This window comes from Lissotriton vulgaris, chromosome 5 (assembly GCF_964263255.1).
Source record: "Lissotriton vulgaris chromosome 5, aLisVul1.2, whole genome shotgun sequence".
NCBI classification, from domain to species: Eukaryota; Metazoa; Chordata; class Amphibia; order Caudata; family Salamandridae; genus Lissotriton; species Lissotriton vulgaris.
In genome coordinates this window covers 955,800,881-955,817,867 of record NC_141693.1, presented here as the reverse complement: position 1 = coordinate 955,817,867, position 16,987 = coordinate 955,800,881, and positions in this window count along the sequence as shown.

The following is a 16,987-nucleotide window of genomic DNA, read 5'->3' as shown; positions in this document are numbered from 1 at the left end:
TTTGCGGTTACTTGGTTGCGCGCCTGGCCAATTCTGGAATACCTTAAACCCTCCTAGTTGATCAATAACTTTTAAGTGATGAATTCAGAGAATCCTCCATTGAAGCCAGAAAGGCATGGGAGTTCAAATGAACGAAAACTCTGCGAGTTGTAGGTGTCAGCGGAGAGTTTGTCTTCTTCAATCTGTCCATACGATGAGGCAGTCAGACCCAGGATAGAGAATCTTTAAGGCACCTAGCAAGAGAGCAGTCCCTGAGGCTGGTTAATGCGCAGCTACATGGTTTCAGAGAAAGATGTACAGGTGAGTAGTAAAATGATAAATGTTTATTCAGTTTAGGATGAGTAGGCAGCACAAATTAAGCTTGCCTAGAATTGTTATGTAAATAGAACTACCATCTCCTCAATAGCATAGTCCTTAGTAACACACAAGGAAAAGCACTGAAGAAAGTATATTATGGCTCAGAGTCATTGAGAACTCCTGAGTGGCAAAGTAATCATGTCAGACTGCCTGCACAGGCATTATGAGTTGTGAGGAAAAATCGCGGGGATCCGCTCATTTTAATTGACATTCACTGAAAGCATTGGAAAGAGTGTATTGTGGCTCAATGTCATTGGAGACACCAGATCAGCAAAATAACCATGTTAAAACTGCCCGCACAGCTATGAGCTATGAGGGAAAATCGCAGGAGATCCATTCATTTTAATGTACGTCTGTTTTTAAGATGGCAGTCTTCGTACCGTTGGCACCACTCATGAGGGTAATGAGGGAGTGCTTTGCTTTCAAAGGTTCAAGTAGCACATAACTTACACCCACGTCTTCTGAAGAGGTTCTGATGCTTACAGGTATGTTTTCTAGCAACTTGTTGGCATGGAGAGCGCCTTAGTGTCCTTCCGTCCTCACCTCATTCCAATGAGAGTAACAGAGATGCCACATCTTCCTTGGGTGCTAGCCACGCCCCCCCTCCTAAAAGTATATTATAGTCTTAATTTTACCTAAACTAAAAGGTCTTGGCTAATGCCTGACCTAAATAAGTGTGTACCCATGCAGCACAATACCAGACTAAACATACATTAGTTTACCCAAAGCACAGTCACAAAACCTATAATAATTATATGAAAATGGCCTGTTAAGCATTAACTGCCTTCTGGAGAAATCCTGGAGCACGAAAGGAGCTTGTGGCACACTCAAAACAATCAACATTATGTTTTACTAATCATGCCCATGCAATGTGTCATTTACAATGATTGTTAAAACATTAAGTGCTGGTTTCAGAAAGTGCTGCAGTGCACAGAAACATTTGATGGGTTTATGAAAGAATCTGGTGCAGCTGCGAGAAGGGAAGACAATGTGCTGAGGTGGAAATGCAGAGGCGGCAGCACCATATCAAATTTCAAACCTGTCTTTAAAATAGAAATTATATGGTCAGGCTCGTGGGGCGGATTAGGCACACCCCACTCCCATAACGTTTGGGTAAATTGTTAGTTTTTACATGATTTTCTCACAAAAATGTCACACTTCCAACTAATTGCTTAATTGCATAAAGGAAATAAGCAGTCACTCAGGAATCAAATGCCCTTAGAAGAGAACAGAGATTCAAACTGATGAGGCTATACACATAGCTGAAAATGTGCCGTTGTTCCCCATCCTACCTACACCAACACTCTCCCTCTTCTTAATCTCTCTACCAACAAGCAGGAACTTGACTGGTTGGGCTGCATGGGGCAACAGACGGAATAACTCAATGGGGGGCACCCATGCATAGCGAAGGTAACCCCAGGAACATAAGGCGGCCACAATGGCAGCATCCAACATTGCAATATGTTTGATATTCATTCACTTGTGTCCCTGTAGCAGGGGTGCAGCAAGAGGAGGGGCTGAGAGCTTTCTGTCAATAGTAGGAACATGCAGTAGTAGCTGCTACGTCTCCTGTTGCTCCTAGCCACTAACAACGGGTGGAGGAAGTTGGAGAGAACACTTAATATTTTTTTCTGTGCCTTTTCAACTATGTTACAGCAAAGGAAGCTTTGCAGGTCTGACCTTCATGCAGCAGTGGGGTGCAGAATGAAATGGTTTTATTATTAGGAAAAGTATTTTGGGTTGGCTTATTCTGAAAGACCACAGAAACCTGATGACAGAAACCTTTACAAATAATTTCAAAAACATATCCCAGTAGCATAAGCAATAAAAGAAAATCCACGAAGCAAGGAAAGGGTGCAGTGCCACAGGCTGTTACTAGGTGTTTCTCTGGAGTTTTAAAGGGACTTCCATTAGCCATATAAGATACTGCACCCTTAATGCAGCTTACTAAAGGATGTTGTTGCCACACCATTTTCTGATGTATGCAGAATCACAGGAGGGAAGACAACTAAACGCCCTGCTATTTGTAGCTCTCACTCTCATTTACAGGCACACACATACAAATTTGGTTTTAGGCTTTCAAAATAAATGGAAGCACATACACCTTTATTGAAAGTGGAAGGGTAGAGAAACCAGTGTGCTAAGGCTGCACTGCAGAAGCAGCGGTGCCATTTAAAAAAACAAAGGGACAAAATATAAACCAAAAATAAAGCTTCAATACCGTATAAAACTAAAGTAAAAAGCTGCACTCCTAAAATAGCCCATCAACATACTAAATAAAAATAATTTAAAAAAAGAATCCCAGCAGTAGGATAAGCTTCTTATCAAACAGGACTAAGGGGTTATCATATTAAAAACAAGAAAGGGGTTCTCCAGTAGCACTGATCATACAATTATGTAAAACCACCAGTGTTCAGACCATTTGCTGTCAGTTGTTATTTATATACCTATCAAAAAGTATCTTTCAGTACAACCTTAATATCCACTTTGGAGATGACCAATAATTTTAGGAAATTTTCGGCAATAAAAAAATGAAAAAAGTAACCATTTTCACAATCAATTTTAACGCATTGCATGCTCTAACTCCACATTGATTACACCCTGCACTGTATTTAGTGACACAAATGTAATCAAACAAGTTATAGGATTAAAATAAGCTGGTCTACCAGGCATTTATCTCCATACAGATATGCAACAGTATTTTAAAGAACTAAAAAGTTAGTAGGTACCTTGTTCAACACAAACCACTTCAGAAAGTGAGATGAAACCCATAACAGTGTATATTAAGTGGCCATGCGTAAGTATATATGTTCTCTAAGTAGTCCTGTTTTATATCAAATTATTCAGTTAGTTGTCTATTCTGTGTGTTTCAACCTCATGCCATGGAGTGTGAACAGTTTTAGGTGGTGGTCTTCCTCAGTAATAACAGCATCCTAATACAACTTAAGTGTCCTTGTGTCTACAGATCAGCTGTGAGTGGCATGTAGGCTATACCGGTAGGAAATGAGCTTGCCAATTGAATGAAAATTTCCTCCAGAATTTCTATTTGATGAAATATTAAATGATGTGGTTTCTTTACATCTGCATAGTTATGTATTTATTACTTTAAAGTCTGTTTAATGGACATGAAAGGTTCATTACCATTTATATATCAATCAGAATTGCATGCAGTTTTACTACTAGTCACTTGCTTTGCAGTGCTTTAGATTGGGCAACAGTTATTTATTGTACAACATGGAAACTTTTTGGATGAAGTAAACTCCAAGAGAGTGCTGATACATGCATTAGCATAGAAATGAAGCCTTGAATGTTTTCCCAGCAACTCCCAGACTCTACCTCCAGGTGAAGTTAAAAGTTTGGAAAAAAGCAAGACTCTGACGCATCTGCTGCAGATTTTGTAACAACGTTATCAAATTTTATAATACATAATATATGTTACATTACATATTATTTGATTTAATTCAGTGGGCTCTAAACTACTTTAAAGGTTAATTTACCAATGCAAATGCTGCTTATCGTACCAAATTTTGAAGACTCCATGGATGGCCAGATATTTATGCCAGCTCATAAGGTGTGTGTCAGTGATTGCTAATAGTATGTAGAATCTGAATATATTTATATCACTGCAATTCTGTAAGTATTTGTTTGAAGTGTGCCCTTTCAGCAGGGTTACTGTGGATTTTTTGCCTTTTTGCTGAACACAATCTTTTTGGCCTTAGAACGCCATTCACCTTGGTCCTGCTAACCAGTAGTAAAGTTCATGTGCTCGCACATTTAGCATATCATATTGAAATTGGTATACACCTGATTGACATATTTAATTTACTTATAAGTCCCTAGTATAAGGAACAGAGTATACCCAGGGCCTGAAATGTAAATGTCACTAGTGGGCTGCAGCACCCATTGTGCCACGCACTGCAGCAACTCACAAAGCCTGTCTCCAGGCCTGCCATCGTAGCCTAGCTGCGTAGTTTTTAACTTACCTTTCAACCTGTCCCAAAACATTTTTGACACATCAAAACCTCCCTTTTAAATGTTAATAAGCCACACCTCAGTAGCCCTTATTGCTCATTAGACAGGGACCATGATACTTAAAAGTGTACTTGTAAATGTTTACTGTTCCACATGCCCTTATAGAGGATAATGCCTAAAAACTATTTTCGCTATTGCAAGCTTTGCTTCTCCAAAGGAAAACACTGGGTTACAATATTTCATCCAATAATGCTAATTTTAGTGTGGAAGCAGCTAGAAAAACAATTCAAGATCTCTTTTTATTGGTTATTCAAAATCCAATTTAATGGCAAAATAGAATTTTGTATAGCTTTCAAGGAAAATGTACTTTTATATAGTTACCTTTTCACTGCCTGAATTCCCAAAACAGAGACAAAATGCTTTGGGTGAGGGAAGGTGTTTTGTTCCTATGACATGATGATCTGTTGATTGGGCACATGAGCTTCGTTAACTTCAAAGAGGCCCACTCTGTCACAAACAGATGTAGCTATCACCTAGGCCTGCACCCTTCTTTAGTCACCCTGGTCAGACCAACTGGTTTGATGGGTCTTCTGGGTTTACATGTAACACTTGTGACACACTTCAAACGAGGAAAACAAGATGGCAAAATAATTCTGTGAATCCATAGTCTGGTTACTAAAAACCCAGCTTTTGTTCTACTGAACTTCTGTTTCTGAGGTTTTTGTGGTCACAGGATTTACCTCAATCTGAATTTTAATGTTAGATGGTGGAGGACACATGATTACCATAGTGCACCCCTCACTTACCACCAGCCCTCAGAGCCCACGTTTTGTTTGACTGAATACTTTCCACTATCTTAAAGTGACCTAAGTGTTTAGGGTAAGCCCCTGGAACTTTTATCCCACTGGTTAGAGCATCCCCAAGGACCTTTCCCACTACCTTGTGCTAGTACACCCCTCAGAGCACTACTAGACCTGCAGAAAATCATAAGTACTGAACCTGTTGGCCTCTGTCTGCCACTCTGTAAGGCTTCAATGCTTCACCTAAGCTCAGGGGGGGGGCTTTAGAGGGTAATACTGTGGTGGAGTGAGACTTGAAGGACTAAAAGCAGATGTTAAAATCTTTAACGAGGATAACCCTGGTTAGTGTATAATGACTCAACTTCTTTGTCGTCTGATCAAATTACATCTAGGTCCTGTTTGACCGTGACCATGGACTATCATTGGTACTCTGTGCTTCTTGGTGCTATTTCTTTTTAAAACTTGAAACTTTCATACCTCTCGCTCCCCTTATTGGAGTTTTGCTATTTTAGTGTCATTTTACTCATCAAGTGTTACGCTTTTTTTCTAATTCACTTTGGGAATTTTATTGGTTTTCTTTTTGACTTTATTACTGTTTTAGTACTGCATAAATACTTTACAGATTGCCTCTAACTTATGCCTGTATGCTCTGTGATATAGCTGCCAAGGGGCAGAGCTCGGGTTTATTTAGTGCCTTCAATGTTTCACCCTGTCAAGAATTGTGAATATTACTTGGGGTGTGTACCCCTCAACTAATAACCGAATTTCTTATAGTATTCACCAAACATTTTAGGTCTTACCTTTAGACAGTTTAGCGGGGTTGAAACAAAGCCCCTCTAAGGGCTTAGTTAGGCTTTGGCAACCGCCCACTGTCCCACCAGGATGATGGACATCATGACCATCACTTCCTTGGCGGACGAACATCCAGTTATGTGGAAATCTCTATACTTTGAAAGGAGCTGCTACCACAGTGGTTTCTTTTCACAGCTGTGAAGTTTACTGAACAAGCACCAAGTTTAAAGCACTTGCTCTGTTTTTGATTAGAAAAAGCAAACTTGCACAGCAGGGTGTTGTTTTCTCTGAACAAAAATGGTTCTGAGGTGCAGAAAGCTTTTTACTTGTGCGTTAGAGCTATTTGGTATGAGTATTTCAATACGAGTAACAGAAGACTGTCATTGTGTGCTATAAGCCCTGTGTTACACAGATGGCTGAGTCAGTTGTTAAGGAGAGAAGAGCCAGGGGAGGCTCCACCAAGGGTAACCCAGCAGATTCCCTGATTCTAAACAGAACGAACAAGGGAACCTAGGTTTGGTGGGGCAGGAGGACTGCCAGTTTACCGTGTTCCTACCACTCTTCCAAATCCTAAATAAGGCCCTAATTATTTTTCAGGAAAGAAACAATAACTGGCAAAATTAATATATTTGTCATGGGAAAAGGCATATTAGCTTTGCCAATGATTTTTAGATAATTTGCCAAATTTAAAATGTTTGATGAGTAAATCCATTCCAGAGTGGGCATGAACAATACTCAGTCTAGAGGAAGGAGTTTCTACACCAGGAAATACATTTATCCCATGGAGAAAAAAATCACTTCTAGGTTTCATTTGCGTGTGCAATTCTGGAAACCTGTGCATATCTAGGTGTATATATATATATATATATATATATATATATATATATATATATATATATATATATATATATATATATATATATATATATATATATACTAGTGGGTGCTCCCATAAATCTGCAATAGTATCACATTCTATTGAGTACACGAGGAATAAACAATTTCTAAAAAGAGAAAAATGTATTTAAAATGTAAGCATAAGCCCAGGTGAATATATTTCCAAATGTTATTCTGATGTTTCAATGAAACAGGCCTGGTTGTACCACATGTTCGATTTTCTCATGAACATGAAGCCAAAGGAACAAACACCTTCCTCAATCCTTCATTATGAAAGCACAAGTGAAAAAACAAGTTTTTGATCAATTTTTGAGAAAATAAAAATTAAGAAAAGTAATTTGAAGGGGATCTTACCTATGGATTCTATGAGTAGGCAGAATCAGAAAAAAATATATGATTTTGCTAATTTTGCCTATGGATCTTCCACGAAAGCGAAGTGTCCTATAACATTTGGCTCTTCCAGATCACACAAATTTGTTAAAGGTTTGTAGAAGCCGCTTTGAAGGCAAAAAGCTCTGTGAGGATCTATATTTCTTTGCATTTTCTAGACTTATAGCATCATTGCTCTAAATAAAATGTGTTGTAATTTCATCATTATGAAATGCAAGAACATGTTAATCAATGGGGTTGATTTCCAAAGGACATTTTATGAGTATGTGAAGTAGTAATACCAGAGTACTATTTTTAATAAATGCCTCTGTGAATTACCCCCGAAACGTCCAACTCACTTTTAATAAAAGTGCAAAGAGGTCACAGCTCTTTTTGTTTGGTCCAATTGTACATGAATAGCCATTGAATATTCTGCTTTTTCCAAATGTAGATGATTGGGCCAATCTGCAGAGGTATTAAAGACATTTTGAAATAAACAAATGCCATGCATCTTATCTATCTAGAGCATGAACACTGATATCCAGGTCCTTGTAGTATTTTGATCCTCTTTACTAAAAACGACCGAGTGACCGTAGCAAATTTGTGTCCGCATTGCAGAGCCATAAGCGTCCTAGTAAAATGTATTGTAACATGCTCGTAGAACGCTTACTATTCATGCCTTGTTGTTAACATAGTGTGGGCAAGTTAACCTGTCCCTCAATATAGTTCGCTTGTTCTCTTAAAGCATTTCATATGCTATGGACACTAGACAGAGAGGTTTTAGCTCTTGAATGTTGGCCCACCAGCCGTTGTTGTGTAAACATACCTGTGCAGTTCCTACATAGCATTGGTCGTGTAAAAATCGCATATTTTATTTTGCTACACAACCACACAGACGGTGAAAGAATAACAGTTTCCAATTGATCAGTGAAGAAAACAAACCGCACCTTGACATCAATATAACAGCCTTCCCAAATGACAGGATGAACGTTAAAAACCACGAAACAAAAAATGTTCAATGTAAACCAGACTAATGTTCACGTTATCAAAAATAATGCCATCGCAGGTTTTTTTCTGCCCCATTGAGAGCACACTAGCATTGTATTTAATCTCAGTAACAACATTTATCATTGACATTTTCTATAGTTGATAACATTAAGCCGCCATTTTAACGGGTTTTCCGTTCCCCCTCCCGTCCTTCAATTTCGTAGTTAAATCAGAATGGCTCCTCTTTGGTTACTTGAAAATGTGACACGTTTGAGAAAATCTAAACAGAGAGTAACTAAGGAACCACTTCCTCAGCTCAAGTGCATCAATAACTGATACTATCCCATGCAGTACAAAGGCAATCACGTGGCCATATACAATGGTTTGTCTCGCACCGGAGGGTCAATGGTAAATCACCATATTTGAGGGAGCTGCGAGTAAACTTAGCACTGACAAGAAGGGTATGCGTGAGCGCTCTGATCACAGTTTTTATTTGTGGAAATACTGCTCTCTTCATGCTCTGTTTCTGACAGTGACCCTTTGTTCGTGCCACACTCATTAATCATTACACCTACTTCACCCCGGCTAAATTTGGAATTGCCTCAAGGCCCTCTTTTCTCTCTGAGCTAGTTAGTGTCAAGTGGAGGCCTCATTCCGATGTTCCGTTCTCTACTTTATCATATGAGGAGCCAAAATGGCTAATAACGCAGCAGAACCTGGACACATGGCTGCCGTTTCCTGCCCTTGCTCCTGACTCTTGCTTATGAGAATTCTGATTGATTTCTGGACATAAAGAATGTTCAATAAAACTAAGATGAATCTTCAGACTGTCTGTGCACAGCTACACCATTCATCATTCAGGTGCTTATGCAGCAGATAAACCAGAGGGGCTAAGCCCACGTTGTACCACTGAACACACTGATGCAGGAACAAGAGGTTCCTAAGGGCCCAATTAAGAAGCTCAATCCCATTGTGATGTAAGTAAACATGTGTTGTCCTGAGAGCAGAACATATCAGTGGCCACACTGTAATATCATCCACGCGCGGGCCTGAACATCAGGAAATAAGCTGTTACTTGCAAGCTCAAGTTGTTGCCTTAGAGCCCACATGAACTTCAGAAGATCTACATTTAAATTTAAAGTTATATTTAGTATATGGAAGCAACCACTTACAGAGTTTGGAATTTTCCCACTGGGAGTTTTATTTCGGTGGGCAAGCTGTAAAATAAATATTTTTTTGATGACACTAAAGACATTTTGCACTTAGATGCATTCATGGTAATGTTACATAGACACTGCCAAATTGGTTCTGATTACCCTTTTTCCTTCTGCAACATCATAGCCTACTTGGCCACAGCTTCATCTTTGCCTCCTTATGATTATTCTTTTGATGTAGCCCAGCAATTTAATATTATTTTACTAATTCCTCCCATAGAAGCGACTGGCAGCCCTGTTCCATGTATTTACCAATTCTTCTAGACATAGAATCTCCTCTCTTGACAACCTGAGCCTCTGTTTCGTCTAACGAATAGCTGATTGCTGAAACATCATGGGCCTTATTTATGAAGGTCTTGCGCCACTTTTGCGTCACTTTTAAAATGGGAAAAAGTGACGCACCGGTGGCGCAAGGCCTTCATAAATGAGGCCCCATATTCTTAACCTGCAGACAAGTCCTGCATCTGCGCGTTATCTTACAGACATGTGAGAATCAGTATCTTGTCATTTGGAAACAAGAAAGTAGTCCCAACTAACTGAGAAATATATGAGTTTCAGCCCAGTTCATAATTCCAGAAAAACAAGTTAGATTATTTAATGGTTCATCTGCAAATGAGTAGCAAATAATAAGATCATTATAAAGGTGCATGGAAGTACTGTTACGGTTAGTCACTGGTAGAATACGGGTTCGATTTAAAGTTTTTTATTATTTTATTTAATTTTCAAAAGTACAAGAATGAGAACAAGCACAAAAACCAAAAAGTACAGAGACCAAAGCAGGCACTGCAAGTAGTAAGACACACGGCAAAGGACATCTTCAGACAATTATAGTGTAAGTACTTCAACATAGTATTACAACGAAGTGTGGTCCGCGTCCCAGGTACATGCAAAAACAAAGGGATGCAGCAAAATACCATCAAGTGTCTGCCATCCTTCCAAACCGAGGCATTTAGCCTCTTCACAGAAACGGTGGTTTCAATTGGAATCCCAAACAATAACACTTACAAATACATGCAAATATTCTCAGCAATCCTACCTTTTCTACGACCCTAGTAGTGCGCAGGGAATCTCATGCTCTCATCAGCATTTTCTTTTGTAGTTAGATACATTTTGTATAACTCCCAGAATTATTTCAGGCGATTGCACGGGGGAAGGAATTTGCTGTAATTCTAGGACTGAGTGCAACAATGTAGCATGTCCTTTGACCAGCCAGCAAGGGTGGGATAAGGGCAGCATGCCCAATACATAGCTACCCTATGCCTAGCAATCTGCAATCCCATGTCCACCAGTCTTCTATTAGATTTGGACAATAGCCTGGAATAACCAAGCACAGCAAGCGAGGGATCAGGAGTTAATTGGGAGTCAGTGATGTCCCCCAATGACTTGAAAATCTGTACCCAGAAGTTGGCTATCCGTGGCATGACCAGGTGAGGTGAAAAAAATCAGCTGAGCCCACATCCCAATGTTCACAAGCAGCAGTGTCTCGCAGCCCGTATCTGTGCAGCCTCTCTGGGGTGTAGTACACTCTATTGAGAAATTTGAAGTGGATTAGCCTGTGCCTCCCATTCAAATACATATGTTTCGTGCTCTCACAGCAGTATTTCCACATCCCGTCATCTATTTCTATGCCCAGGTCAATCTGCCAAGCCAATCTTGCCTTCGTGTTGTGGTTCATTCAATAACCCTGAGACACCTTGTAGAGCTTGGAAATAATGCAAGTAGGTTTGTCTGTTCTTATTAGATATGTGAAGGCTGCAACTTCCGGCGATTCCGCCAAGTCACTGCCCAAGAGCTCTAGTAATGGCCACCTCATCCTATGAAACTGAAACCCCTGCAGTGTCGAAAAGTGGAGCCCCGTCTTGACCACATCATCTCGTGTTCTAACTGTGCCTGCATAGAACATATTGCCTATCGTCACAATCTAAAGAGCATTCATTACCTGAGTCACCCCTCTGTCAGTGCACCCAGGTAGCCAATGGAAGCATTCCAACGGTGTGTGGGGGGAGTATAATATAGCACCGGTTTGCAATCTTAAGAGATGTTGCCAGGCATGCACCGTTGTGTTGATGGAATCTAAGATACCAGTCTGACGGTGTGACAGTTTGAACAAGAGCCCAGACTAGGGAAGTGGTTTAGCTACAACATTCTCGATCTGTACGTGAGGAGCTTCAGCCGGCCATGTATCCAATAGTGCGCAAGGGTGCATTGAAATACCCTGTAATATAGGTCCAGGCCTAGTGCGCCGAGTGATATGGCAGTGTGAGTATATACCATTTGGCTCGGACATGATTGCCGGCCCAGGCAAGCCTGATTAATAAGGAAGTAAGAGTTTTAAAAAGGGATCTAGGGAGGACCATTTTGCAATGGTGAATACCCTCTGTCAAAGTCACTATAAAATTAAGAAAAAAGTATATGAAGTCAATACAAAACCCCAAACCAAATCACAACAATTCCGGAACGTGGGATTCACGAGTGGGCAGATGTTGCCTTAGCCCGCTACCTATACTGCCTCAGTTGGCAAAACGCCCCCTCCGTCCATCAACTATCTTGTAGTATGCATCAATCACTCAAACAGTAGGATCATATAATATCTGAGCTCAACATTAGCATGTAAATCACAAAAAATAGACCCCAATGCGGTCTAAGCGTTGAAGAACTTCAGTGTAGCATCTGTCTAACTGCGAACAACACCGACACATCCCTCCCCACCAATCTATACTATAATTCTAAGATCACAGCATGCTACAGTTCCCTCTGTTTCCCAATCAGATATTAAGTCTTATCTGCAATATAGAGTATCTTAGGTCTCAGTCCTGGTCATCGAGGCTGTGAACTGTCGCTCCTTCTTGGGTAGGTGAAGCAGAGCCATGTGGATTTTCTTTAGCTAAGTCTTTGAAAGCTTTCTGTAAAGACCTGGGGTCAGTGAAGATGCGAGATCTGCCCTGGCAGTTCACCTGGAGCCGTGCCAGGTCCAGCATGGTGTAGTCAAGATTTTGTTCCCGCAGCTGTTTCTTTAGTGGAGCAAATTGTCTGCGTGCCTCCTGCATTCGAACCGTAAAATTCGGGTAGAGAGAAATGTTTAACCCCTCGTAGTGTAGTGTTTGTTTATCCCGGTCTACTTTAAGCGCTGCGTCTCTATCTCTGTAATTTAACAGTTTGGCGATGCTAGGCTTAGGCGCAGCTCAAGGCAGGGGCTTTGGGCTCAGCGAGTGGTGCGCTCTCTCAACCACAAACATTGAAGAAAACGTGTCTTGGCCCAGCAATGTCGTCAGCAACTGTTCTACAAATATCTCCATATTTCCAACACTTGTGGATTGTGGTAATTTGGATGTTACTGCATCGGGACCTTGCTTCAAAGTCCTCTGCCTTCTTTTGCAGCATGAGCAGGAGTTTGCCAATCTGTTTGTGGTCCAAACTCATTTCTGTTTGAGCTTCCTCGACTTCAGTGACCCTACATTCCGTCATATCCATCCTCTCAACTTGCTTGTCCATGGGCTCTGTCATACGGTCCATGCAATAGGACAGGGAGTCGATCTTACTGTCAATAGAAGTTAAGCTCTTTTGCATGGCGGCCAACATGACAGGTGTGTCACCCTCCACTGGATCAGGCATTTCGAACTGAGAGTGCGGGTCCCCATCCGGCGTCTGTTCGCGAGACCTGGTTCTACGCTGTTCGAACTGGAGCTTAGGTTGGGTTTTGTCCACCTTCCCCATGTTTCCAGCCTGAGTGTTTGCTTCTTCGTGCTAATAGGATGCAGGATATTCCAACATCTCCACCCTGCAGAAACAACAAACCCGGAGAGCTCACTGCCACATCAAAATGGTCAAAGTTATCTGTCACGCAAGATAGGCACACTAGAAAAATTGTCACAGAGGAGTAGCTCTATGGGTATCTCTCTTGTGTCCAGCACTGAGGGAAGGTCTGAGTGCCCAACAGGAACGTCCCCCACCTCCAGCTCAAAAATGCAGCACTTGGCGTCACCCTCAACACGATGGTGCAGGGTTGGGCTGTTGATGGACTGGTAACTCCTAATTGGATAGGCCAGAATTCTTGGGCCATCAAACAAGTCACCCATTAAGTGGGGGTCACTGTATATTCCAGAGACCACCAGCGTTAGTCTCAGATCCAGCAAATGATAGAGCGCTCCGACCTGGCAACTGTGGACTGCACCGACCCCTCCTGCCACGCAATATGCGCTTCTCATGGCTCGCCACGTTCTATGTTAAAATGGCACAGCCGGGGCCAACCTCAGCGATTGCAGATTCTCTGATGCTCCCCATGAACACGTTGGTACGTGTAGCGGGGAGAACGGGTGGGCGTGCAGCACCTGCAGCAATCAGCCCAGTGTCCGCCTCAACCCGACAGCATGCAGGGAGAGTCTCAGGCACAGGTGCTCAACTCTGCCAGCTAGACTTCGCTGCACCCCTCACTTCCATTGAGCAGCCCAGAAAAACCTCAGCCGAACCGCGCTCGACCACTCCGGGCCGCCGCAGCACTTTCACCAGCAGCGATCCAAGGTTCGTGCGGCGTGTCACTGCCCTGCAGGATCCTGGCTTGTTGCCTCTGCGCCCTGGGACGCGACACACGGGCTTGTGTGGGCCGCAAGGCACACGCGCAGCATGCGGATGCTAGCTGCATCACCAGCTCAACATCTGATCCTCCGCGTACCGCTCAGTGCACTCGATCGCTGTTCATCACCTCAAGGCATCTCTCAGCCCCAGAAACCACACAGAATGCCCGCCGAGTACTCCGCTACTTGGGTAGAGTAGTTTTGATGCCGGATTAATGCAGGATAGAATATAGATCAGACGGAGCCCTCGGCTCATGTAGCCATCTTGGGCTCAGGCAAGCTCTGCAACCCGCGTTCGATTTAGAGTTAAGACCTGTTAAAATATAATAGACCTGGTTAGGCCCAGGTTAAGAGTTGGATTAAGATTGTGAAAAAAGTTAAGGCTTAGGTTTAGGTTTAGGGATACATATACCATTGCGTTTGTAATAGTAGGTTATGGCTTTGGTTACATATAGTTTTAGTTTAATGGCTAGGTTAGAGTGAGAAAAAAAGTACTCTCAAATAGAAACGTTAACACCCAGTCTAGTTATAGTAGAACTATAACCGTGATAAAGATCACACCTGCAAAGTGATTCAATTAGTGCAATCTAACATGTGTTTGAGAAGGTATAAGAGTTGCCCAGGGCTGGTAAAATGAAAAAGCATGAAAGAGTAATGCAAAATAATAGCCATAAAGATCTTTGTACATACCTTAATTTCTCGATTCACACATTTACTAAAATACAGCATTACATTTCAACATGTATTTCCTTGCAACCAATTTTTTTTATAAATCAATTAATTTATGCAATTCAATAAGGTTCCCATATCCGTTGAAAAGAGAGAACATCACAGAGTTTGTATATTATCTGCAAATTGTCTGAAATCCAAGATGTTATTGACAGAAGTTGTGTTGATTTCCTGTTCTTGAGAACAATTGCATTTTTTACTAGGCTCAAGAGACAGGCTGCAGCACAGGTTGCTGACTCACATACCTTATTAAAACAACAGTGTCCTTGGTTGTTGGTTTAGTAGATTGTCGAAATAAAAGCTTCTCAGGTGGAGATTCGAGTGGAACGTATGAGAACTACTCTGCCTTGCAGGCTTACGCTAGGCGTTAGTGGGCGGGACATAGATTTCTACAGAAGGCAGACCAATAACTTATTTGAAGCAGTCTCGGTCTTCCCCGGACTAGGGCACATATGACAGAGAGAGATGGCACAGCCCAAAGGCAGCATAGTGACCCATCTGAAGTAATGACTGGATGCGATATGGAAGTAAAATAAGCTTTAATGTGGCAACTTCCCCAGCAACGAAAGGTGACCAGCAGCAAAGCAGGCAACCTCTAACTGGCAGGTTGTCAATCGATATTACAGAACTTAACTGCAGTGCTAGAGGGAGCTCTGCAAGCAGATAATTCGAAGACAACAAGGTGCAAGAGAGGAAGAATGAAAAGTGCATGCCACTTGAACAGCAATAGTGTTCACTTTAAATAGTGATAAACAACAAGAGAGGGAGGAAAGAATTAGATGGGGCTATGTCCTCTTCCCCTGTTTTAGCAATAAACAACGTGGACAAGCCTCCATAAAGATAAGATCACTGACAGTGACATATGAGCTGTACAGGAGCACAGAGATCAAGTGGAAGAAGACCCCTCACCCACCAGCCTAGTTGGTGGCATTCTTTATCATTGGGGTCCAAGCTGGATTGCCATATGTGAAGTGAGTGCTTTTGTGAGATGTGACTAAATGTTAAAAATGTCTCCAAGAAATTCCCTTATAAAACATATTAATAATAGGGTACTAGGACATGGTTAAAAATATAAGTGGGATATGATGAAAATGTTGTGCTTCAATATCCCTAAAACTGTAGGTCAACTAGTTTCCGCCTTCTGCGATGTTAGTAAGGCTTTCGTCAGAACCAAAGTGAAGTGGCTAAAAAGTGGAGTAGCCACTGAGGTGCATGTATCAGCACACGTACTAAAGTGTGCTGTGAGTGTGGTGGACATGTTGTACTTACGGACCTGTCAAGGTAGGTATCTGTAAAACAAAAGCATACAGCTTCAAAGACATTGATACATGAGACATGAAATATCCTTAATTGCATGCTTGGAAGTAAATGGCGGTGCTCACTGGGGCTCCTCTATGAGCTGTAGTGCACCAAACTGTAAGTGGAGAAGTGTGGCTCAATGGTTAGAGCGGCAAACCTTGATGCAGAGCGCTGGCCAGGGACCAGGGTTCGATTCCTGCCTCGGCGGGATCGGGCTTAAATTCCTCTGACCGGATATTCTCGCCTCAGTGCCAAATCTAAGCATGGGCCCCATGCTGCAACTCTGGGCAATAGCTTGCTTAGTCTCCACAACGGCCCCCAATACACAAGGGATGACTGGTTTCACCATGGGATGCCCAGGAGTGGACACCTCACAAGGAAAAGCCAGGAGGGGTTCCCTTGTGGTAGGAGTACAAGCGCCGGGATGCTTACGGGTTACTGTTCGCGCTATACAAATACAACAACATTTACACACATTTATACAAATACAACACAAGTGAACTAGAAACCTACCTCGTGTGAGAGTTTCAACATAACCCTTCTGTGTATCTCCGAAAATCAATATGTCATCGCTATAATTAAAAGCATTCACAACAGGCTGTATGAAAGGTTGAATGACACCTTGGAAAAGTTCTGCAGCTGAAGAAACACCAAAACTGAGTCTCTTATATTGAAACATACCAATATGTGTCAAAAAGTTTTAAATGTACATGCAATCTTCTTTGAGTTCCAACTGATGATAACCTTTATTTAAATTAAGGTTAGTGAAGACCTTTCTACGATTTAATTATGTTATGATGTCAGCAATGGATCACTGAAATAATATCGACTGCCAAAATATCGACTTGCCAAAATATCGTGGACAAAATATCGACAGTCAAAATATCGAGTTTGTATCTACAAACAGGTAAGTACAAAAATATCGAGTACAAAATATCGTTAACAAAAATATAGATGTAAAAAATATCGACTTTATTAAAAACAGTGTTAAATTAAATTA